At 44.8% G+C, this 24,371-nt stretch overlaps 1 pseudogene across 1 annotated transcript in view; it reads right to left on the bottom strand.

The window, feature by feature from the left end:
- Positions 1–7,082: 7,082 nt before the first annotated feature.
- Positions 7,083–24,371, bottom strand: part of LOC144372390 (obscurin-like) — a 33,304-nt pseudogene continuing 16,015 nt past the window's right edge. Inside the window, exons 3-15 of the transcript XR_013432419.1 lie at positions 16,146–16,224; positions 15,418–15,478; positions 15,022–15,099; positions 14,563–14,736; positions 14,333–14,359; positions 13,440–13,592; positions 13,299–13,344; positions 12,855–12,932; positions 12,076–12,579; positions 10,795–11,851; positions 10,048–10,111; positions 9,477–9,640; positions 7,083–8,038 (exon numbers count right to left, since the gene is read on the bottom strand). The product of XR_013432419.1 is annotated as an obscurin-like (transcript). The remainder of the gene's footprint in view (positions 8,039–9,476; positions 9,641–10,047; positions 10,112–10,794; positions 11,852–12,075; positions 12,580–12,854; positions 12,933–13,298; positions 13,345–13,439; positions 13,593–14,332; positions 14,360–14,562; positions 14,737–15,021; positions 15,100–15,417; positions 15,479–16,145; positions 16,225–24,371) is intronic.

Raw genomic sequence — 24,371 nt, 5'->3', positions numbered from 1 at the left:
GTTGAAATTTGCTTTTAAGTAGCATTAGCAGACAAATTGATATGCATTGTTCATTGTATTTAGTTAGGAAGAACAAAATAAGGGAATATTGCCTAAACCTGCAGTAAAAACAACTGAATTTCATATTTGTGAGAAAATCAATTTCAAGTATAAGGGCAACATCAAGGACCAGAAAAACATCATCGAAACAACTAGTAGCATGTTCATCTCTATATCCTTAAAAATGGTGTGTAGACAATTTTGCTTAGAAAGCTGAAGTCAGGGTATTGTTCTGCAGGTCTGGCAATCAGAGAAAGTTATTACACACTATCTTTTGCCCAAGGAAATTGATAATGAATTTTTTTATTCAATTCATGTATATAGTAACAATGATTATAGATTAATTAGGGACTAAAAACTAGTTGTACTAACATTTTAATTTCATGTCAATGAAAGATTATAAATTAATTTATTTAAATGAAATACTGTAGTATATAGATTTACAAAATGACTAATTAGCCCATCTAGAACTTGTAGGAGACCAATGGACTTCCCACTTAATATTTAAAGACATTAATGAATAAACAATCACCAAGAAGTTATTTCAAGGATGTAAACATTTATTTAAAGCCCTAATCAATACTGAAATATATCTAATTTCTGTCTCAATCCTTCCAAATCACTGCATAGCAGCAGAAAGCTCAGTACTTAATAAGGAGTTCTGAGAGTTGCTCCATTTTCTTCAGTTGAGTAAAGATTAAATGTTTTTGAAAGGATTGGGGGAGTTGTTTGCCTGTTTTCCATTGTCTATCCCAACCAGTACCCTAATCTCTGTTGAACAGATCTGGACAGAATCATTAACATACCCAAGGAGATGCCATTAGAGAAATATTTTTTTGTCTGAGGTATAAGGTCATTTAGATGATGCACCTATTGTGTGAGAATTACCCTCTTTTATATATTGAAACCATTCTCTAAATGATGACCTTATATCTTTTCTGAATTGTACAACAGTAAAGAGATGGAAATACTTTTCAAGACATCAGTTATCAGAGAGTGAAGCTTGAAAATTGGGGCTCTAACAAAGTAATCAGAATGACATCACATACCAGGAAGCAGTTCTGCCCTCTCCAGCAGTACCTCTCAGAGACCGAGTGGCCCCCCAAAAGCAGCTTCCAATGAATATGAATTCTATCAGTCACATCCTCTCTTTTTAGTGATGCAGTTCATGTGTCTAGACGAATTTTTCAATTGTTAATGAATGCTTGTATAAAATATTATCAGAGCCATAAACAACTCAAAAACAAAATCTAAGAAAACCACAGAAGCACTAATCACACTTCTGCGAATGGCATGACCCAGGATAACAAAACTCTATGGACTTCAAAATTGTTTTTAATAAACTTTTTTGAGTATTATACTCCATATCAATATTTATTACTTCAACTAATAACTGACTGTTCAGGAATAAAGAAGGCAAAAAGCAATTCGTCTCAGTTCAATTGTGCAAGGTAATTACTTCCAGGTTGAATATGGGATTTATTTCAACTTGGCTCACAAGGAAATCAGCTTACAATTTGCCAATGTACACATCTAATTAGAAGTCCTCTTTCTCTTTATCATATATGTATCTCCACATTCAGACTGATATGTAGGATAGGCCTAGAGAGAGCTGGAATTAGCATACATAATATATTGTGTTATTTATTTTTTATTGAATTAATAAGTATTATGATATGTAAACACTCTCAAAATTAAGGTATAAACTGAATATTCATTAAAAGTGAACTTTAAAAAGGGGGAAGTAGAAATATCTTGCCTTAGATGATGACTTTGAAAAGCCAAGAAGAACAATGGAAATCCTAAGAATTAGGTATTATATAGGCATATCAGCAGAATGAGGCTGAGTCACATTGGGTTATGTTGTACCAATTTAAGGAATAGTAAAAATAAAATGCAAGAAGCTCAGCTCCTAGCCTAAAGCCATAGAATCAAGGAAGGTTGAAATTTAGGATCAACACTGCAATATCTAGTCATAAAATATTTCTAGTCTTAACATTCCAAAATAGCACACCTGTTTTGGACTTTATACTACAGTATACAATTTGATCAGTTCATAAATCTGACTATACCCAAAGTGCACAATACTTAGAAATAAAACTGTATATGTTCTGGTGACCATTTCTGGGCTGTTAGAGCTATGTGTTGGATTGTTTGCTTACATTTATTCTTAAAAGTCTAGGACTTAGCTTAATATATTTTGAGTAAATATTTTGTTTTCTAGGACTACTTTTTAGCCTCCTACTCTGAGTAATTTTGCAAAGTAGGCAATTTTCTGCTTGTGTGGCAGCTTTTCTTTCAGAATGCAATAATGTGAATTTAGATTGTTTTATTTTAAACCCAAACTTATTATTTACTCTTTTTAAAATATTTATTTGTACAATTTAATTATTGAGCATAGTGGGTTTCATTGTGGAATATCGGTACATATAAATAAGGATTATTATTTGAATGTGATTAACAAGAATATTAAGCAAATTTGACTTATTTGTACACAATGATCATAAACTCCTATTTGGCAGTGGAGTCCACTTAAGATCTCTTTATACAAACAGAACATCAGGCTGGAATGGTACGGCAAAGAAAAGCTGCTCAACTGGACATCCAGGAAACAGGTAGATGAACATCCAGGAAAGAGAGGGGGAGGGGTGGTAGAGAAGAGAGAGAGAAAGGAAAGGGGCCATGGACCAGATATAGTATTCCAAGACATATCTCTAATTAGAACTCACATTCTATAGATTCTAACACTTCTAATAATTCCATCAAATTATGAGCCCTGTCCTGGTTCAGTCATAGGATGAGTTTTTTTCAATCTTACAGCTCTAAAACAGGTGGCACAAAAGGTCATGACATGGTTCAGTCATGAGACCGGGCTTGTCACATCTGACAGCTCTTAAACAGCTGGTACAGAATGCATGGCATGGTTCTGTCATAGGAGTAATATTGTCTCATCTAGCAGCTCTAAAACAGGTGGCACCAGAGGCCCTGGTTTTGTTCAGTCATGGGACCAGGTTTGTCCCATATTACAGCTCTAAAAAGATAGCACAGGAAGCCATGGCCTGGTTTGGACATAGGACTAGGCTTGTCCCATGTTACAGCTATATATCAGGTGGCACAGAAGGACCTGGTCTGTTTTGGTCATGGGGTTAGGTCTGACATATCTTATAGCACTAAAATAGGTGATTCAGGAGGTTCTAGCTTGATTCAGTCATGAGACCAGGCTTGTCCCATCTTGCAGCTGTAAATCATGTGGCACAAGTGGCCCTAGCCCATTTCAATCATGGGATCAGGCTCTTCCAACTTATACCTCTACAGCAGATGGCAGAGGAAGTCCAGGCCTAGTTTGGTCATGGGACTAGTTTTGTCCCATCTTACAGCTCTAAAACAGGTGGCAGGAGGCCCTGGCCTTGTTCAGTCATGGTACCATATGCCTCCCATTTTAGAGCACTACTACAGCTGGTACAAGAGGCTCTGTTTTATTTTGGTAATGGGAACAGGCTTGTGCCATCTTACTGCTCTCAAACAGGTGGCACAAGAGGCCCTAGCCTTATTTGGTCATGGGACCAATTTTTGTCCCAACTTATAGCTCTGAAAAAGTTGGCACAGGATGCCCTGGCCAAGATGGGTTATGTGACTAGATTTGTCTTCAGTTAGAGCCCTAAAACAGGTGGCACAGAAGGCCCTGGCCCGATTCATTTATGGGACCAGGTGTCTAAAACTAACAGCTCTAATACAGGTGGTACACAAGACTCTAGTCTATTTCAGTTATGGGTCCAGGCTTGTCCTATCTTATAGCTCTAAAACAGTTGGCACAGTAGGTCTTGGTATAGTTTGGTCATGGGACCAGAATTCATCACTCTTACAGCTCTACAACAGGTGGATCAGGAGGCCTTGGTCTGGTTTGTTCATGAGACCAGGTTTGTCCCATCCTACATCTCTAAAACTGGTGTCAAAGAATGTCTTGACCTTGTTGGATCATGGAACCAGGTTTGTCTCATTTTACAGCTCTAGGAGGCTCTGGTCTGGTTCAGTCATGAGACCAGGCTTGTCCCATCTTACAGCTCTAATACATGTAGCACAGTTTTCCCTGGTCTAGTTTGCTCATGGGACCATGTTTGTCCCATCTTACAGCTCTAAAACTGGTGGTATAGGAGGCCATCATCAGGAGTCATCATTGGTCCAGAGTTGTCCCATCTTACAGCTTTAATACAGGTGGTATAGGAGGACCTGGTCAGGTTTGGTCTTTGGACTAGGTTTGTCCCATTTTACAACTCTAATACAGGTGATATAGGAGGCCCTGGTCTGATTCAGTGATGATACCACGCTTGTCCCCTCGTATAGCTCTAAAACAGGTGGTACAGTAGACCATGGTCTGGTTTGGTCATGTTACCGGGCTTTTAGCATATCACAGTGCTAAATCAGGAAGCCCCTGTTCTGGTTTGGTCATGGCACCAGGTTTGTCTCATCCTACATCTCTAAAACAGGTCATATAGGAGGTCCTGGTCTGGATTGGTCATGGTACAAGACTTGTCACAACTTACAGCTCTAAATCATGTGGCATGAAAAGGCCCTGATCTGGTTTGGTCATGCAACCAGTTTTATTTTATCTTACAGCTCTAAAAAAATGTGATATAAGAAGCCTTCATCTGTTGTGGTCATGGGAGGAAGCTTGTCACTTCTTATAGCTCTAAAATAGGTGGCCCAGAAGGCCCTGGTCTGGTTCAGTCATGGGAACAGGGAAGTCTCAGTTTACACTTCTAAAATGGTGTTTCAGGACACCTTGGCCTGGTTTGATCATGGGACCATGTTTGTTTCATTTTACAGCACTAAAACAGCTAGTAAAGAAGGTTCTAGTCTGGTTTGGTGATGGGACCAGGCGTTTTCTCATCATGCAGCTCTAAAACAGGTGGTACAGCAGGCCCTGGCCTGGTTTGTTCATGGGACCAGGCTTGTCCAAATTTACAGCTCTAAAACAGGTGGCCCAAAAGCCGCTGCTTTTTTTTTTTTTTTTTTTTTTTGACATTTGACCAGGCTTGTTCCATCTTACAGCTCTAAACAGGTTGCACAGGAGAACCTGGCCTTGTTCAGTCATGGAATCAGGGTTGTCACAACTTACAGCTCTAAATCAGGTGGCACAGGAGGACCTGGCCTTGTTCAGTCATGGAATCAGGGTTGTCACAACTTACAGCTCTAAATCAGGTGGCACAGAAGACCCTAGTCTGGTTTGGTTATGACACCAGGTTTTCTCAATCGTGAAGCTCTAAAACAGATGGCACAAAAGGTCCAGGCCTGGTTCAATCATGGGATTAGGATTGTTCTATATGACAGCTCTAAAATGGTACAGGAGGCACTCGCCTGGTTCAGTTATGGGACCAGGCATGTCCTATATTACAGCTCTGAAACAAATGGCATAGGTGGTCCTAAACTGGTTTTGTCATGGGACAAGTTTTGTCCCATCTGATAGCTCTAAAAAAGATGGCACAAGAGGCCCTGACCTTGTTCTGACATGAGACCAAGCTTGTCCTATCTTCAAGGTATAAAACAGGTGTCACCGAAGGCCCTGGTCTGGTTCAATCATGGGACCAAACTTGTCCCATCTTATCACTCTAAAATAGGTAGCACAGATGCGCCTGCTCTTGTTTGTCATAGGAACAGACATATTCCATCTTGAATGTGTTCCTAGTCCCTTCTTGATTCATGGTCACTAGGCTACCTTGTTGCTGGGAGTAGAGACATGGAATCAACACAGACTCCGGGTGAGAGAACTGGCTGGAGACCTGCCTCAGGTCGTCGTCCAGTAGCTCAGTTTATTTTTGGAGTGCACACAACAGTTATAGGGTTTGAGTGGGGCATGCCTGTCAATCATACATAAGCATGGCAATATCCATAAGCCAGTCATCTTCTGCCTAATGTTACCACATTGTGAGGAACCTCTAAATATTGCTGCCGTAGCAGAAAGCAGTCTGGAAGGGTCTTTAGCCCTTACTGAGTCAGGGGTTTTATACTCTGAAGCCCCTGACTCTCAGTTTTTTGGCTGAGCAGTTTGGCAATGCTAACCACAAGTGCTGAGGATGTGGTTTCACCCCATCCTGCAGGCGCTCCTGTCAGGCCTGAAGGAAGGTGGATATTTCAGGCACTTCCAAGCTGCTAGTAGCTGCTAGCTGAGACTGAAACTTATTCCAACATTTCCTCTCTTTTTATTAAATTTGTTGCCAAAGGAAAACCATGATGAGAGAAGAAAGGAAAAGGGAAAATAATAGAAAAAGAGGGGAGAAACAAGAAAGAGAAAAGAGAAAACATCCAGACATGGCCCTTTCCTGTAGCTGCAGTTGTTTCCTGCTGTGCTGAGCAGACAGCCACTGTTGACTAGATCTCTGTCTGTCATTTGGGTCCCAATCTTAGCTGGGCATGGGGAGCAAAGCAGACATGGGGGACAGGAGACCTCTCTCAGAAGGGGTGAAGATTTAGGCCTTTGCACAGGTGGGAGGGTTGATGTTCTTTGCCTCACCTCTGTTGGTGCCCAAGCTTTCTCCTGATGGCCCCTCTGCAACTGTGCCTGTCTTAGGTTGTTTCTCCCTTGAGGAATCTTACCTGTCATTGACTAACCAGTCATCCTCTGGGGCCAAACAGGGTGATGTGGAGTGTAAAAGGCATTACTACTGAGAGGACTGCTGCAAAAAAGGCCCTGGTTTGCTTAGGTCATGAGACCAGTCTTGTTCCATCTTACAGCACTAAAACATGAGGCCCTGATCTGATTCAGTCATGTGACCAGGCTTGTCCCATATTATAGATCTTTAATCCTTAAGATGTAAGAGAACTATCACTCTGAGGTAAGCTGCAATTCAAATGGTTTTCTGATAAGATTCATAAGCATCCATTACATACAACAGATGCACTTGTCTTATGTACAGTCCAAAGATATAATGCATCTGGGAGGTAAAGCATCTGTCAAGTCTTTCATGGAAGCATTACTCTCTGAAATTATCCCCAGAGTGAAGAACCTTTAAGAGTGCAGATTTGTGGCTGTCAGTCGATGCATGGAGTTTTCGTTTGTGTATATTTTATGTGGTGCTAGTGTGACCACTATTCTAGTCTGTGACTCTTGCCCTACTCATGACGCTCTCATTTCCCTTTGCAGAGCATTATACTGCATGTAGGATCTAAGCTGATTGGACAGGTGGACCACCAACCAAAGAAGCTGTCCTCTCTCAAAGCACTTGTGTGTCCTTGAGGTCTTTCCACTGAGATATAGTTGTCTATACTGGGGTCCATTCTATGTTGAAGCCATGAACTCTGAACCATAATAAGAATGTTAAATATCCTGCTATAGTTTTCAGAGGCTTTGGGGATAGTGTTTAGCTTTTCTTCTCTACTTTATTTAAAGGTTCATTGAATACCAAGCAGAAAACTGCCTTGTGTATAGACTTCAACTTAATTTTGTCAGTTGTGTTCTACTAAATAACACATTTCTGTTTTTTTTTTAATTTTTCTTTTTCTTTCTTTACTTTATTTGTCACTAGTAGTTTTTTAACAGCTGCTGACAAGAATAATCAGTTTCCATTTTACATGCATATTCGGCAAATTCCTCAGGGATAAAGCAACTGAAGTTCTCAACATTCAAGTAGAAGAAAACTACATGTCCACAATGGGGCTAAGGCAAGATGACCACAGCATCCCTCTAAGTAGCCACCCACATAGGGAGAAATTATAATATACACCAGAGAGTCCCTGGAAAGTCCATATCAGAGCATTGATACAGTATTGATAGTGGAATACCACAGAGTAATAAAGGGAAAAATACCAGATCACCCAATAATATGGAAGAATTTCAACAGCATTATGTTCAGTAGAAAGTGCAGGTGAAAAGTTACATACTATCTGATTTCACATGTAAGTATTTTCAAGGCAATGGAAAAGAATGCATGGCTTCCATCAAGTACCTGGAATGTGTGATGGTTTCAAGGCTCCAGTGTGGTGATCTGCATGGTAGGGAGATTGACTACAAGAGAATTGGAGAAATTAGTATTGGTGAGCTAGTTTTCTTCCATTTTGAAAAAAATACATAAATAAGCAAAGGCAGAACCTGTAAAAACCCTATGGATTGGGCTAGAAGTGAAGGTATCATTTAGATTTACTATACAGAAATCTATTTAGTATATATAGATGTGCTAATTAGTTGTCTATTGCTAAAAGAAAAAACCTGATAAAAACAACATCAAGGGGGAAGGACTTAAACTGGCTCAGTCTCTAAGGATTCAGTCCACAGTTATTTGGCCTCTGGGCCTGTGGTGAGTTAAAACAGCTTGATGGGAGGGCAAGGCAGACCTGAGCTGCCCACCTTATGAGGAGAGGAGGAGGAGAGAGAGAGAGAGAGAGAGAGAGAGAGAGAGAGAGAGAGAGAGAGAGATTGAAAGGGCAGCATGGTAGGATGTATGTCACAGGACCATAGGACTCCACGGGCTTCCAGACCAGCAGTACCCTGTCTGTGTAAACCTCCCCGATGTTCGGGTGTGGGGAAGACGAGGGTCGCTCTGCAAGAGGCCACCCATGGTCTGGGTCAGCATCTAATCCCCAGGGCTGATTTCTAGCTGGCCCTGCCTCACCCTCCCTGACTTTTGGCAAACGTTAGGCTCCTAAGCCCACCCTCTCCAAGTGCCATTTGTTTGGAGTGGGTGAGGTCCTAGAAAGCAATGGGAAGAGGGGCGTGCCTCCTTCCCTAGTGGGCAGTCAGATGTCTGCCCAACCCTCCCCACCAGGATCCCTCCTGGCCAGCCCTTCGCCAGGGTATATTCAGGCCTCAGTGGAGTGGCCCAGGCTCTGGTCGGGGGGCCTTGCTCTGGTTTCTAAGCTTTGGCTGAACACCCCAGTACAGGGCCTGAGGTCAGTCTGCAAGTTCCAGACTGGGCCAGCAGCCATCTCAGCTTTCCACACACCCCAGGCACTGCATACTCAGCTCCTGACTCAACTCTGATGAAGACACAAACAGGATGGGGCTCCTCCCTCCTGCACCACTGGAGGGCAGGGTGGCACCCTCCACAGGGAGCTCCGCCTCCTGGCCAGCAGAGGCCTCGGGCCAGCTCCTGGCAGCAGGGTGCACAGCAGGCTGGAACACTGCCACACCGCTCTCCTCCTTCTTGGGCATGCTACTCCCCCACCCCTGCCTTCCATCTGTCTCCTGTCAGTCTCCTGCCTCCTGCCAACCCCTGAAGATCCCTGGACAGTCCAGAAGGCACCCACAGCAACCACATTCAATGCCTGGCCCATCAGGACTGGACTGCTCGGTAACTCGGACACACCTGTGGTAACCTCCTGAACCCCAAATTCCACAGCCCCACAGCTGAGGGAGTGGCCCAGTCTAGCTCACGCAACGAGGCTCAGCACCCCCAGCCCAGCCTCTCTGGCCTGGCAGGGACCTCTAGCAGAGCGTACCCACTTGCCTTCTGGAGTATGCCCGTGGTGGTTGCTGTGCCCAGAGGGTTGCTCACACTGCAGGTATACATGCCCAGGTCCTCAGCAATCACCACCAGGATGGTCAGCAGCTGGAAGTTCTTCAGGGTCGAGGAGATGAGGAGGTGGCCGTTGCTCTCCAGGAGGGCCCCATCTGTGACAGCACAGAGCCGGTCTGAGTTTCCCCTAGACAATGAGGGCCCCTGCTGCCCTGCTTGTATCCCAACCCCTTACATTTACTCCAAGTGGCCTGGGCAGCTGGCTGGGCTAACACCTGGCAAGCCAGTCACCGACTGACCCAGGACCAGGGTCTCATCTGAGAGCTCCCTCAGGAAGGTTGGTGCTGAGGAGGAGGCAGGAAGAGCCTTCAGAGGGAAGTCCAGGCCAGAAAGTGTGGGCAGGACGCAGCACTGCCTCCTCCTGGAAGCCCTTCAAGATTGCTCAGCCCCCATGCCCAGCCTGCCTCTGGGCTTAAGCCCCATAGGTGGGTAGGGGCTTGCCCCTCTGGTGTAGGCACCATGGCGGTTGGGAAAGGACCCTGAGACAGTGGGGCCTGCTCACCTTGGTCCCTGCCCTTCAGACCTGACAGCCAGGCCTGCCTTCTTCCTGGGGGGCTCCTCCAGGCCTGCTGGAGGAGGGGTAAGGGTCTCAGTAGGGAAGTCTGTCCTCGGGCAGCACCAGCTTCCTCACACTGCCTGTCCTCCCGGCAGGCCCAGGTCTCAGGAACTGGGGTGTGAAGACAAGCTGGACCTGCTTTTCACCTCCCTCAGCAGTGGGCTTTTGGGGCTCTAAGGCCTACAGTGCAGGAGGGGGGTGCTTGGGGCCGGGGTCAGGCTGGGGTCAGGAGGGTGGGGGTCACAGAGGCTGCTCTGGAGTTGGGACTTCCAGGCAGCTCAGGGGTCAGGGAAGCTGGGGTCAGCTGTGCCTAGGGTCGAGTTGCTCTGAGATCAGGAGAGACCTGGAGTCAGGAGGATCTGGGGCCACAGGACTGGGCTCAGAAGGTCTGAGGTCACTGAGGGTGGGGCCATAAGACTCCTGGGTCAGAGGGTCTACAGTGGGGGAGGCCTGGGATCCTGGCTGCCGTCTCCCCAGGTGCCCTCCTTGCAGCTGTCTCCAGGATGGCCTCACATGCCCAGTAAGGCAGGCTCAGGTCAGCAGAGGTGCCCCCAGGACTCAGGTAGAGCTGTGGGTGCAGTTGGGAGGTAGGGGCAACAGCACCATAGGAGGGGCCCAGCAGGACCCTGAGGACGAAAGGGTGAGTGATCCTAAGAGGCAGGGATGTTCCAGGGGATAGGACGAGGAGGTTACCTTCAGGTCTGCCCTTCAGGATCCGGGAGATGTGAGCCATGGAAGCCTTCACCCTCTGGCGCAGCCCAAGTTCCAGGGGTTCCTCCAGTGGCAAACACTTCCCAGGGAACTGGAATAGGCCACGGGAGGGGGACCACTTGCGCTTTCTGCTGGCTGCAGCCTCCCCCAGCAGTTTCTCCAGGTCCTCCGGCTCCTCTGTGATATTCAGGCCAGCTCGAAGGCCCAGCTCCCCTGGCCAGGGCCAGGCAGCCTCAGGGGAGGGCAGCTCTGGCTGCTCCCAGGGCTTGGGGACCCTCCTGAAGATCATGAACTCGAATGGGAGATACTTGATGTCATACAGGTCAGAGAGGTTGAGGTAGGCGGGATCCACCTCTGAAATGTCTAAGGACACAGTGTCATCAGCCTCTGTATCCCCTGACAGGTCCCGGATCTGCACCAGGGACACCTGCCCATCTTGCTCCCACGAGGTCAGCTCTGGGGAAGCCCTCAGGGTAGCCCCTCTGGTCTCAGGCACTGGCCTCAAGTCGGCCTGAGGTTGAGGGCTTCTCACTGCAGCCTCGTCCTGCTCCTCGGAGGACTGGGATACGGCCCAGGCCATCCTGGCCCACAAGGGACCCTGTCCTAGCATGCCCCCTGCATCCCCACCAAAGGCAAAGGTACTGTAGCCCGCCACCCCCGCATAGCCCCCACGGTACCCCAGGGAGAACTTCCGGGTGGTTGCCTGCTCCTGAGGCCTTGGTAAGGGGGGTGTTGCGTCAGGGGAATGCTCAGCCTCCTGAGACAGGCTGCCAGTGTCCAGGGAAGGGCTGGACTCCATGCCTGTGGGGCAAGTTGGTTCCAGGGAGCTGGAAGAGCTGGTCCAAGGCCTCCCAGGTTGAGAGATGCTGCCAGGCTCCTTCTAAGAGCCTGGCAGGGGGCTTCTTTGGGCTGGGCAGGGGGGCTCCAGAAGTATCTCCTTGACAGACCCTCCAGGCAAACAGCCATGAGTTTGTGGTGACAGTGGGCCACAGCCCTTTTGGGGGGCAGAACCCTGCTCAGGGTGACAAGAAGGAGCCTCCTGCCCCAGCCTGGACGACCCCGCTTGCTGAGCAGGCCCTGAGTCTCTAGCAGGTGATGGAGACAGACTGGGTCCTTTCAGGGGCTTCTAGTCTCTCCCACCAGCCTCCCCTCTGGAGGCTGTGGGAGGACACTGTCCTTCACTGCAGGCCTCACTCAAGGGGCACTGGCGCTGGGCAGGCGCAGGGCCATCTCAAAGGAGGGTGTCTTGGTTATAAGGCCGGCCTGCTCTTCCCTGGTGGCCTCCTCCTCCAGCACGCGATGCTCCAACAGCGGCTCATGCAGACCAGGCAGGGCCCTGGCGAAGTACCCGCCCTTGAACAGGTGCCGCCTCTGGGCTGCCTGTAGGCGGCCTCCAGGGCCCTCGCCTGCCTGCTGGAAGAACTGGCTGCTGATGACACTGTGCCAGGAGACGCAGCCAGGGGCTGCCAGGGGCCCTGCGCCTTGCTGTGAGGCTGGTGGGGCCTCCGCCTCCTTGGCAGGCTGGCCGAGGGCCGCAGGAAGCCCTGTGGGTGCAGCAGCGGGGAATGGGTCACCGGCGAGGATGGCAGCGACTTGGCCCTGGCAAAAGGGGCGAGCTAATTGTCCGAGGAGGAGGAGCTGGAGGAGCAGCTGGCTTCTGAGTGCAGGAGCGGGGGCCACTCCCAGGCAGGGGGTGTCGGGTGGGCCCCGCAGCAGCTCTGGGATGGAGCGCATCACCAGGATGGACTTGTAGCTCATCAGGGAGCGCTGCCCCCCCCCAGCACAGAGCAGTCGCTGGGTGGGGCCGCAGCACAGTGCAGGCCTTCTCCCTCCAAGTTCCCAGTGGGCCAAAGCGGTGGGGACACAGAGCAGTGGGAACCTGTGCACCAGGGCTCTTGGCTTCTGCCTGGCCACTGGGTACCCCTCTGCGCCTGGCACACTCATGGCTGAGATCCGATGAGGTGCCAGGCCTGGGAGTGTGCTAGGCGGGCTTGGGCTTGCGTTTCTGACCCTGCCCTCACTCTTTTCAGGGGATAGCTCACCTGCCAGCGGCTCCTGGCCAGGAGGAACTTGAGCTGCTTGGTGTTTATGAAGTGGGCCTCCTCCACAGGCATGGATTTCTGGGGTGTGAGGGAGCAGCCACATTGAGGAGAGACCCCAGCGCTCTGATGGGTGCCCCTCCTGGGATGGAGGCCCAGCTGGGTAGGGGCAGGTGTACTTGCCCTCAGCACTGGGGTCTCATGGGCTCATCCCTTTACTTTGCCCAGACAGGGCAAGGTAAAGGCCAGAGGTTGTAGGGGAGGCCCTGACCCCTGTTAGGGTCTCAGGATCCCAAGCCTGCCTGAAGGGACAAGTGTCCTCTGAACTGGGGCACAGGGTCCTGGGTGCCACCACCATATGTGCTAATGCAGGCAGGCCCTCATCCCCCTTGGGTTGGATGTCCCTCCCTACAGGCCTGGGGTTTGAGCCAGGCTGGGCCTACTCACCAGGAACCAGGGGTGGGTGAGGCACTGGGAGGCACTGGGCCAGGCCCTGGAGGGAGAGCAGAGCCCAGGTCAGCCAGGCAGTCAGCTGGCCCTGGGCAGGGCTGGCCGCAACCTGGGCAGGCAAGAGAGGCATGCACTCACCCTGGGGCCCTCTGCAGTGTGGCCTTGAGAAAGTCCTTGGCGTCCTCACTGAGGTGGGCAGCCATGGGGCTGCTCCAGGACACCTGCCCCTCCAGCACATTCAGCAGGGTGGCACGGTCACTCTCTCCCACAAATGGGGAGGATCAGGTCAGGCTGGAAACAGGCAGAGCCTGCCCTCAAACAAAGCCCCTGGGGATGAACTCTGGCACCACTCCCACCCAGCAGTATCTGAAGTTCCCCAGATACTGCCTCAGCTTGGAACACCAATCCAGGCAAAGCCTAAGAGGGTGTCTGGGCTCAGACCAGGGTTGGGGTCCCCACTCAGGCTGGGACAGGGATCAAGGAAACGTCAGCCTGTATGGGGGCCCTGCTTTAACCTGAGGCTCTCATGGCCAGAGGTGGGTACAGGGCTGAACTTACAAAGGAGACCCAGGCTAGCTTCAAGCAGGGATGTATGCCAAGGCTGGGTGCTGATTCAACCTGGGGTGGGTACTTGGCCTCAGCCTGAGCTAGGGATCCAGGCTCAGCTGGGACAGGAGTCCAGGGAGCCTAGATAGGCACCAGTCTATGTCTGAGTTGGGGATAGGTCTTAGTCTGCAGAGGTCAAGGATCAGTCTGTACCACCAGCATCTTCAGGGTAGCAGTGACCACTACGAGTGGACTCTGGACAAAAATCCCACAGACCCTACAGGGTCAGCTCAGCTCTGCCTAGTGATGACAGGGTGTTTGTGAGGAGCAGTGGGCAGGAGTCTCTTATCAGGGTTGACTGACCGCCTGTTTTCAAGATAGCTGCCCCTGGGCTCTTGGGTCTCTGGTCTGAGGTGTGGCCAGCAGCACACGTGGCCCTCAGGATTCTGCAGAAGGGTTGGCTTTGAAGAACAGGCTGTGCTCACCTGAGGTAAGAGATGACCCCCAGGGCCCTGCAGAAAGAAAACCACCCACTGTGAGTCACCCCAGGCCTGGCCACAGGCAAGGGGTATGTGGGAGGAGGCATGGGGGATCCCAGGGGTGCAGAAGGAGGCAGAGGTTCAGAGAGGACCCTTTGGCTGGCTGCTGGGCTGCCAGATGACTCCCCAGCATGGTCCCAGGAGGGTCACAGTCCTAACTCAGCCTGACCACTCACCAGATGTCAGAAGCCTCGCTTACGGAGGTCTGCTCAATGATCTCGGGGGACACGAACTCTGGAGAGCCGTACTTGCTGTACTGTGGCTCTGAAGGGGTGATTTTTTGGGGCAAAGCCAAAGTCGCAGATTTTAATGTCTTCGCTAGCTGGATGCACCATCAGGATATTGGGGGGCTGTCAGAAAGTATTGAGGAGTCTATGGGGGGTTGGGCCACCTGGAGTTTCCAGGCCTCAGGGAGTCATTCAGGGTCCATGAGGCCAACGTGGGGCATGGGCAACACCAGTCAGACTGTCAGAGCAGAGCCCACGGATGAGCTGCCAATTAGCAGTGCATCCAGTCCCTGCAGGACAGCAAGCCCTGTCAAGGAAACTGGACACGATAGGCCTGTCCCTTCCTATCCTGTAGGCCCAGGGCTCCCCTCTCCCACCCAGGTTCTGGAGGGGCCCGAAGGACAGTACGTTTATGTCCAGGTGGAGGACTCCGTGGCTGTGCAGATAGTGCAGTCCCTCCACCAGCTGCTGAAGGTAGACCTTGACCTGTGGCAAATGCTGTGCTCAGGGAGGGGCCCCGGCCCTCCACTTTGACTCATCCTGCTTGAGTGCCCCAGTCTAGCACCTGGGACAAGCCCAAAGTGTAGGTGGCACCCTGAGCCCTAAGTGCCAAAGCCAGAGAAATCCCCAGGAACAAGCAAGGTGTGCAGGAAGCCAGGCAGTGCAGCTGGGCACAGAGCCCGGGTAGCCACGGGGCCTGGGATCCAGAGAAGCGGGGCCTGGGCCACATTTGGGGCAGCTGTGTCTGGGTGGGGCTGGGACCCGCATGCAGCTCAGGCCAGTGGCAGGCAGGTGCAGGGTCACCTAGGCTTCTGTCACCACTCTCTTCTTGAAGAGGCGATCCAGCAGCTCCTCTGATGAGCACCTGGGGCCTGGTCAAGGAAAGCAGCTGAGGCTGGAACCCACCAGGAGGTGGCCAGGACAAGGTTCCTCCGGTCTCAAGGGTGAGGTACTGGTGCTCAGGTTGAGGGGAGGTGCCATGGGCCCCTGGAACCCCAGACAGCATCCAGCCCAGATGAGGGGGGCTGCCTGGGGACTGAGGCCACACAGGGCAGTGGTAGGGTGGGGGCACCTGGCCTGTCTGCACAAATCCCTCCTCAGGGGAGAGACAAGAACACAGGAGCAGATCCAGCCACAAGGCCACACTGAGACCCCAGTCAGGGACCTATGGGCAGTGGGCAAAGACCTGGAGTAACCTGTGTAGGACACACCTCTCCTGACATCTGAGAGGTCACCCATAGGAGGAGACCCCTGGCCATCTCCATCGAGGACATCTGGACCCTCAGGAGCAGCTCAGACACTGACCCTGCTGGTGACCCCCATGGACAACCCTCAGAGAGAAAGAACCCCCTGACCAACACCATCACAAGCAGCAGGAACAGGGCTGCTTGTCACACAGCATTGGCCACAGGAAGGTGGGCTGAGGCCGTCACAACCTGCCAGGCCCAGGGAGCATATGCTCCTCCAATCCCCAGCCTGGTGGCCACTGCACCCCTCCTCAAACCCCAAGGCGCCAGGAGAAGAAAGGATACAGTTCCAAAATGAGGATGAGGGTCTTCCGGGTCTCAAACTTGTGGCAAGTTTCATGCATTTCAATAATTTCATTGAAGGCTGTTTATTATTTAAATGATTTTAAACTCACAAATCTTTAAAATGGATTCTGTCTGAGGGTGCTGTTATAACAGGTTGAAAGCAACATGTATACAAACCTATTGTCATTAAAAAAAAGAACTATGCAATTTTATTAACCCAATTTTTATTATTAAAAAAAAGCCCAAAGATTCTAGGCTATTCATGGTGGCTAGAAGCCTCATGTGTGTTTACATGGTTAGAAGCGTAAGTTATGGTAATCAGAGGACTAGTGTTTAAATAGTAAGATATGCTGATGGATCATGGTGAGATCCCCTATGAGATCTAAATTTTTGCAACGAGTAGTTAAGAAGTAAAAATGTGGCTTTCCCAAAGGGTTATAGCACCTATTTTACTCAATCATTTTGCTTTGTGCTCTCAGAGAAATAATTCACTGGTTTTCCTCATCTAGAGAAACCATAACATTCTTGGTATTTTCAGTAGTAAAGAAAATAACCATCTTTCTCATGGGAAGCATTTGATGAAAATTGCAAATAATTTCTCAGCAAAAATCTGACTTGTTAAATTAATCTTAAAAAGGAGAAACAAACAAAAAACGAATTATATACTTTAATAGTAGAATCATAGATAGATAGATAGATAAATAGATAGATAGATAGATAGATAGATAGATAGATAGATAGATAGATAGATAGATAGATAGATAGATGTCTGTTTCTTATCACAAGCAACAAGAAAGAGCTCCTCAATTGAGGGCATCACCACAAAACAGGATACAGTGCTTGAAAATATTTTGGAGGAATTACAGTGAAAATTTTCTTAAATTCATTGTCTCATGTTCCTCTCACAGTCATTACACTCTTTCATGATGAGACTGGCCAAGAGTCTTGTTCACTTTGTTTTATACAGTAGCGTTTGAACAAGCTATCACTTACTGCATATTTGCTTTGAGTCTCAAGGAAATAAAGTAGAGAAATGAGTAATGCTTTATTACTACCAGAGCCTACTGAGAAGCAAATAATATTCTCAGGCCTAGAATGAAATCTTACTGAGTGTTGGTGAAGGAAAGGAAAAGCAAATGTAGAAAAAATGATTTCTGGAATTTTCATATGAGACAGACGGCTGAAACAGTACAAGGAAATGATTTGAAAGTGCTGCTTTAAATAAAGTAGTCCTCTCCTGCTCATCAATTAAACAATTAGTACACAATTCTGTTCTTTTCAGCAATGTTAACATTTGGGATAAAAATTTTTGATTTACTATTTTCTTTCTAATAAAGTAGCCTCCAACCTACAAATGGGTTGTGTTACAAAAATTCATTTGTTAGATGGTCATGTGGGATCCAGCCTGCCCTTTCCCAGAGAATCAATGTTATAAATCATTGTTTGGTTTTAAGGCTTGTCCATGTAAGCCTATTTAAAGAATAATGTTCTCAGCTATAGGACTGTGAACTACTGGGGACTTGCAATGGAAACATCTGAAATCTGAGCTTTGGGATGGAAATAACACTTTTCAAATGGGAAGAAGTAGGAGCAAGAGACATTCCCTTTTCTTGGGCATGAGACAGCTCAAATATATGGTAAATCTATGTTTTGTGTTAAAAATTGGGGCACATGGTCCAATAAAGTAATTTTTTCCTATAACACAAATAAACTTGGAAAATTACAAAGATAATTCTTTCCAGAATATTCTACTGATAAGTGAGGTTAACTTTTGGAATAAGCACTACCCAAGAAATTCCAAGAGATTCAGGTGCTATATACTCAACATTTTGAGGAGAGACATTTGGTGGGTATTTCTTTGCTTGTTTTGTTCAGTTTTATGAGCCCAGTCAGAAGTAGGAAATTCAAAAGGCTGATATAGTTGAACTGGAGAGAGAGGCAATGGAACCTAGAAGTAAAGTCAGGTCAAAGGGGAGAGAGAACAAGAGATCAATTGAAGATGGATTTTAAGAGGTGAAAAATTTAAAAGCTGCCCTTTAGGCATGATAGAGAATGGAGAATAGATCAAGATCAGTGATGAAGAAAAATGAATCAACTGGCAGAAGAAAATAAGCTTGCCCAGGATCAGTTTGTCCAAGCCATTTTTGATTTACATAACTCTAATCTTTTTTATACTTTAGGGTTTACATAGTCTCCAAAAAGCACTAAAATGTTAGTAGTGTGATCCATGTAGCACAAATTTTATCAGAGAGAGGAACCATGACTGAGTACCTATAAATATTTCAAGCTCTATGTTAAAATTTTCCCTCATTTTTTGTTTGATCTTCACAACAATATTATGAGATGACGAGGGTCTCTTGTTACAAATCTGATAAAAGAGAATCAGAAGGTAAAGTAACCTGCTCAAGTGAGTGGGTAAACCAGCATTGATCTTAGGACTCTATGAAACCATAGCCAGTATTCTTGGCATCATTTTATCTTGTTGCCTTGTTTGTCTGGGACTTGTGTCTCAATCCAAATCGATTCATTTGTAAATTCAAAATGTGCCTGATGAGTACCTAGAATATGCTAGATACTATCCTAGCAACTAGGAAGAGAGAGAATGAAGAGACAGGCCCTGCCTTCAACAAGCTCTCAGTTGGGAAGTAAGCTTTCAGAATCTAGAACACAAGATCTGTCTGGGGAGAGAATCACTAAAGAAATTCAAAGAGACAAACTTGACCTTGTGACCAAATGTAAGCAAGTCTCCAGGAGAAGCACTCACAGAATCTTGCTGAGCTAAGAAAGAGAGGATACACTTTGAAACCACCAACCCTCTATGATGTTCTCTGTAACTGCAGGCAATGCTACTGTGGGGTTGTTGGGAGTGTCTAAAAGAATATACACATTGAAAACTGAGAGACTTGGGTTTGAATTATCACCTTAGCTAATTATTGGTAGTATGACTTCTAACTAGCCATTTAACTTCATGTGCAAAATGGACATAACGTGAGAATTAGAGGTGGCTTATGCAAATTAGCAGTCAACCTAGTATCTTTTCTATAGCAGCAACTCAGTAAATTATAATACTTTTATTTAATTTCATATTTTTAGATTTTAGATACCATTCTCCTCATATCTGAATGGAAAATGGGAAAGCCTAGCCACATTGAAGATTCCAGTTTGTCAGAGATATAGGGCCCAAGAGAAAATAGCAGACCACAGAAGTAAGGAATTGTTACCTCCAATGTAAAATATTTTAAGGAGCAGATGTAAGTAATTCATCAGATAACCAATATTTCTTTCAAGTATTTATTTAATTGGTTGAATAATAGCTCCAGGGGAATCTCTGCTTTGGAATATTTTTCAAACTCTTGGTATTATCCAGCTGTTAGTCATTTTGATAATGTCCCTTGTGTGTTATATTCTCGAAAGAGTTTTAAATGCTTGTTCGTAGCCACTGACTCATCAGATGATCTCCATGAGGAATGATCTACAAAACCTACATTAGCTGAAATCATTAGAAAAACCTACTAAAATCCTGCTTTGCCATCCTCAGATGACCAAGGAAAGAAAAACATGTGTGTCTGAGAGTAATACAAAATAAGTGGTGTCAGTTCAAATTAGAGGGTGACCAAAATAGGGGAATTATTCAAATGAAATAAAATGGGAACCAATCTTGAGAATCCTCTGGGCAGACAAAACCAGTGCAGCTGTGGAAGTGGAAGTCACTTTTAACTATGCAAGCGTAAGTGAAACTTAACGTGGTCTATGTCTTATAAATGCATGGGTTGTGGCTCAGTGGTGGAGCACTCGCCTAGCACATGCGAGGCCCTGGGATAGATCCTCAGCACCACATAAAAATAAATAAAATAAAGGTATTGTATCCAACTACAACTAAAAAATAAATATTTTTTTAAAAAACATGAAATTTAAGCTCAAATAACTTAGATAATGTGGATCTTTGAGCAAGATAGAACAAATACATAAAATATATAAGTGAAACTAATCAAATATTTTCTTTACTTCCATATTTACCTTATATTCACCCCACATTGTGTTTCCTCAGCAGAACCCAAACCCGTATTTGGTTTGATGTTGTCCAATTCATGTATGACTGTTTGCTGAAATAAACTCCTTAACATTTTCTTGTGCCTCAGTTTAGTTTTAACATGATAAAATGTTAGAGTTGCCATCTATGCCTTTTGAATACACAGAACACATTCATGATCCTGGGATATGTGTTTGTAATTTCACTTCTGTTTCACTAATGTTGATGTCTACCCAGATCTCTGGGGCATGCAGTTGAATCCTCAGTAACAATGGATAGTGTGGTGGTCAGAGGAGAGGCATAGTCCCTATGCAGTTTTCCCCACCTTCTTTAAACCTTGCCTAGCATTACAATCTGAGTCTTCATTAGAACTGGTCTCCTCAATTCACTGACCCAGACAAGGAGAGCAACACTTTCCACCAACCAGAAAGACAGGATTATTTAAAAGAAAAGCTGGAGCTCAGCCAGTCTCCCAGCACAGAAGTGCTGCTGCTCCTCTCAGCACAACCTTCCTAGACTGGTTCTGTGGAGAATGAGTGACAGATTCCAAAAAAGAATGAGCAGGCAGATTCCAAAGCTGCTGTTGCACAGTGAACTGAAGAGAAGCAAAGGCAGGCAAACAAAACAGAAAATAGAAATACTCTAAGGTTTCTCAGCTACTCAACTTCCAACCACCTGTCACAGAGTGGGAACAGCAAGGCAGTTGAGGCAGGCAGTTCAGCATACAGCAGTCAGAATTGTCTTGGTCTTTATAAACATCGAGGCAGTGGTCAAGTCCAAAAGATCATGGAAATCAAAGAGCCATGTTTACATGTGGAGAATGATATACACTGGTTTCTTTCCCCATTGTCTCATTTGGAGAACAATTGTAATCAAAAATAGCATCTTGAAATACAGAGGGAAGTGGGGTTCTGGGAATTGACTTTGAAGTAACTTTACTCTTGTGTGAGGTCTGGCCTCACAAGTAATCAAATAATGCCACTAGATGAAAAAAATGCATTATTAAAATGGCATCACTTATATCATCTGTGATAATTGTGTTAAATCATTTTTTGGGGAAACAAAGGTTTCCAACATGGGTTGTAACTGACTTTTAGAAAATACATCTATATTTTGTCAGAAAAGAAGATAATAGGCTCCTGGTGCAAAACACAAACAGTAGCATGTATCAAAGAACAGAGAACAGCAATATTGCAATCTCCATGTAGCTTTAAAAATGTTATCTAGATATATTTAAATGCTAGTCTGGGGTTTGTGTTGCATGTGGAATTTTTTCAGTCATCTTGAGGGGCTGTTACACACCTTCCAATCTTCGTGTAATTAAGGCAGTAGTTTTGTTGTCATCTTGTCACAATTCATGAGAAAAACTATGAAAACTCAAGAGCGTGTGTGGTAGGATGTCAGCATCAGACAGCTATATGTAATTTTGTGTTGCTTTTTAAGGCACTTCATTGCACCAGTGAATCATCAGCTATTCTGTTCCCATTAACCACTTCCCAGCTCCCAACCCCAAAGAGCCTAAAGATTCTTTTTATATCTTTAAGTTTCTAAAATGAGTCTTGTTCTACTTTTCTCAGAGTATTATGGGGACTCAGGTGTTTATAAATGTAGCCATGAATCAATCTTTTTGAATTGCTCAAATTAAACTACAATTTTCATAAATTTCTAAATAATATATTACTATAAAATTAACTTAAAGCTCAGTCAAATGAGTTTGCAAATATTTTGTAATATGGAAACCATGCACTGAGGAATTGTTTTGAATTATTTCATAATGTTTTTGGTAAAACATATTATCACAATAAGAATATTAAACAATATGGGGGGGGCTGGGGATGTGGCTCAAATGGTAGCGCACTCGCTTGGCATGCATGGTGCGCTAGGTTTGATCCTCAGCACCACATAAAAATTAAAAAAAAATAAAGATGTTGTGTCCACCGAAAACTAAAAAAGAAATATTAAAAAATTTTCTCTCTCTCTCTCTCTCTCTCTTTAAAAAAAAACCACAAAACAATATGGGGGTGGGATTGTGGCTCAGTGGTAGAGCACTCACCTAGCACATGTGAGGTCCTGGGTTCGATCCTTAGCACCATATAAAAATAAAATAAAATAAAATAAAATAAAGATATTGTGTCCAACTACAACTAGAAAATAAATATTTTTTAGAAGAATATTAAACAATCAATAGTAGATATTAAATGATAAATGTTAAACTTCTATATTTAATATTTATGCACCAAGATAGAAACTTCTACATATTAGAATGTATTTGTTGGCTCATATTACTTCTAAATATGTAAAACATGCCATAAGTTTCTAGAGATTAAATAGTGGCCAATGATACATTGCTAAATTAGAAAACCCTAAAGGAGACTTCCAAAGACTTGAATTCATTTGGTTCTATCATAACTTAGAACATAGATCTTTTATTAACATCACAGTGAACATAGATGGAGAACAAAATTATAATTGAATATGATGGTAAGTAGAAGATGATAAAATTACCAAATAAAAGAAATCTCACGATGACTTCACAAATATAAATTTGTATATGATTGACAGGAACACATGACATTAAAAGATGTGAGAACTAACCATGAGTCAACAATGGCTATAGATAATTATTGGTCTTGAAAATATATCCAACATTGTTTTCCTACTTTCAAAATCTATATTTTAATAAATTGACAAGGGCACAGAGCATAAGGAAAATAAAGGAAGTGATAGAAAATGGATGGTAAAAGGCAAAGCAAAAAGACTGGAGTTATTTTCTTCTAAGACAAGGATAATTTTAACTACATGTAGTGATACTGCATGCATGAGAATAGAGAAGTGACTGTCATCAGTATCAAATCTAGAATGTATTGTATTGGCTTTGAGATAATCAATAATATTTTTTTTCTTTTTAGGAAAACTTCCTGATTAAAAAAAAATTATCCTGGGACCATTAAGCAAGTTAAGAAGAACAGGAGAAACCACATAATTTAGACAATGTATGTAAAGTTCTTCACTTAAGATGGGTAGATGAGGTTCTTAGAAGAAATGGGAAATTTTATGAACTTTAAATCATTTCTAGACCTTTTATCTTTGTGACAATTGTAGCTAAAATATAATTTTTCTCAATCCAATTCAGCTTTTTGAGATCCGTAGACCCGTGTATCCTTAATAACTAAAAAGAAATGATATAATGCTATGAGAGTAGATGTGGGCAACAGTTCTTTCAGTTCCAATGTAATTACCTTCCTGGTTTTTTTGCCTCCTACAATTTTCTATTTTCGATTTCCATTCTATTCAATGAATACATCATTTGATTTTTTTGTGCCGTTTCCAGCTTTGGAATAGTCATTAGTAATCCAATAGTAATGATGTGTATTATACTGTAAAGAACAATATTTTCTTCCTTTTTATTTTTTTTTCTTTTCTAAAATAATTTCTAAGTAAAGAAAGATAACTTCTTCCTACATTATGTCACTTGTTCATTTCTTACTATTTAACCTCTTCCTACAGGTTTCTTTTTGATGCTATTACTCATAGACCCTGGAAAACTCAACTTCTGCCTAAAATAATGTTTTGTTTTGTTTTTCCTGTAACATTCACACTTTGCATTTTGGCCTTCATTTATAAAAGTAACTGAGCCAGCAGTCACATGACAGAGATGCTGAATATGTTGAGAGTAGGTTGTTTAAGACAGAGAATCTTAATCTTTATCATACAACGTAGAAATTTTTATACTTAAGATTGGAATTGATGAAAAATGCTTATTAACAATTACCATAATGTCAGCTATTGCTAATTTTGTCAGTAAATTTTTTCCCCTCTCAACAAAATGTGATTCTGCTGAAAATATTTAAGCCTTTTATTTCAGCTTTATTTTCCTCTGGTGAATATTCTCCATTTTTTGAATAAGTTCTTCCTGTACAATGTCATAAATTTTACTGGCCATGGATTCATTGTAGTCTTTAGAATTACCTGAAGATTTAATAAGGTACTTACTAAAGTTTAGTGGAAAATATTAAATATTTTCTTCTACTTATTTTCTTGTCTTACCAATAAAGTTAATATTGGAATCAAACAAATGTTTAGGATGAATTTTTGTTTATTTTAAAAAGCCATGTATCTTTTGATCCTATTTCTATCCTTTATTCAGTTTTATTTCAAATTTTCTTATTGTCTGTACTTGTAGCTATTAGATATTT

The sequence above is a fragment of the Ictidomys tridecemlineatus genome, unplaced genomic scaffold (genome assembly GCF_052094955.1).
Source record: "Ictidomys tridecemlineatus isolate mIctTri1 unplaced genomic scaffold, mIctTri1.hap1 Scaffold_100, whole genome shotgun sequence".
NCBI classification, from domain to species: domain Eukaryota; kingdom Metazoa; phylum Chordata; class Mammalia; order Rodentia; family Sciuridae; genus Ictidomys; species Ictidomys tridecemlineatus.
This window is presented reverse-complemented; position numbering and strand designations above follow the sequence as displayed.